Source organism: Pan troglodytes, chromosome 21 (genome assembly GCF_028858775.2).
Source record: "Pan troglodytes isolate AG18354 chromosome 21, NHGRI_mPanTro3-v2.0_pri, whole genome shotgun sequence".
Lineage (NCBI taxonomy): Eukaryota > Metazoa > Chordata > Mammalia > Primates > Hominidae > Pan > Pan troglodytes.
Window position 1 is genome coordinate 55880832 of NC_072419.2, and position 1634 is coordinate 55882465.

A 1634-nucleotide genomic window follows, 5' to 3' on the forward strand; every position below is an offset into this window, starting at 1 on the left:
CTGATGGAGATGAAAACCAAGGCTTGAGAACTACGTGAAGAATGCAGAAGCCTCAGGAGCCAATGCGATCAACTGGAAGAAAGGGTATCAGCAATGGAAGATGAAATGAATGAAATGAAGCGAGAAGGGAAGTTTAGAGAAAAAAGAATAAAAAGAAATGAGCAAAGCCTCCAAGAAATATGGGACTATGTGAAAAGACCAAATCTACGTCTGATTGGTGTACCTGAAAGTGATGGGGAGAATGGAACCAAGTTGAAAAACACTCTGCAGGATATTATCCAGGAGAACTTCCCCAATCTAGCAAGGCAGGCCAACGTTCAGATTCAGGAAATACAGAGAATGCCACAAAGATACTCCTCGAGAAGAGCAACTCCAAGACACATAATTGTCAGATTCACCAAAGTTGAAATGAAGGAAAAAATGTTAAGGGCAGCCAGAGAGAAAGGTCGGGTTACCCTCAAAGGGAAGCCCATCAGACTAACAGCGGATCTCTCGGCAGAAACCCTACAAGCCAGAAGAGAGTGGGGGCCAATATTCAACATTCTTAAAGAAAAGAATTTTCAACCCAGAATTTCATATCCAGCCAAACTAAGCTTCATAAGTGAAGGAGAAATAAAATACTTTACAGACAAGCAATGCTGAGAGATTTTGTCACCAGCAGGCCTGCCCTAAAAGAGCTCCTGAAGGAAGCGCTAAACATGGAAAGGAACAACCGGTACCAGCCGCTGCAAAATCATGCCAAAATGTAAAGACCATCGAGACTAGGAAGAAACTGCATCAACTAACGAGCAAAATCACCAGCTAACATCATAATGACAGGATCAAATTCACACATAACAATATTAACTTTAAATGTAAATGGACTAAATTCTCCAATTAAAAGACACAGACTGGCAAGTTGGATAAAGAGTCAAGACCCATCAGTGTGCTGTATTCAGGAAACCCATCTCACGTGCAGAGACACACATAGGCTCAAAATAAAAGGATGGAGGAAGATCTACCAAGCAAATGGAAAACAAAAAAAGGCAGGGGTCGCAATCCTAGTCTCTGATAAAACAGACTTTAAACCAACAAAGATCAAAAGAGACAAAGAAGGCCATTACATAATGGTAAAGGGATCAATTCAACAAGAAGAGCTAACTATCCTAAATATATATGCACCCAATACAGGAGCACCCAGATTCATAAAGCAAGTCCTGAGTGACCTACAAAGAGACTTAGACTCCCACACATTAATAATGGGAGACTTTAACACCCCACTGTCAACATTAGACAGATCAATGAGACAGAAAGTCAACAAGGATACCCAGGAATTGAACTCAGCTCTGCACCAAGCGGACCTAATAGACATCTACAGAACTCTCCACCCCAAATCAACAGAATATACATTTTTTTCAGCACCACACCACACCTATTCCAAAATTGACCACATAGTTGGAAGTAAAGCTCTCCTCAGCAAATGTAAAAGAACAGAAATTATAACAAACTATCTCTCAGACCACAGTGCAATCAAACTAGAACTCAGGATTAAGAATCTCACTCAAAACCACTCAACTACATGGAAACTGAACAACCTGCTCCTGAATGACTACTGGGTACATAACGAAATGAAGGCAGAAATAAAGATGTTCTTT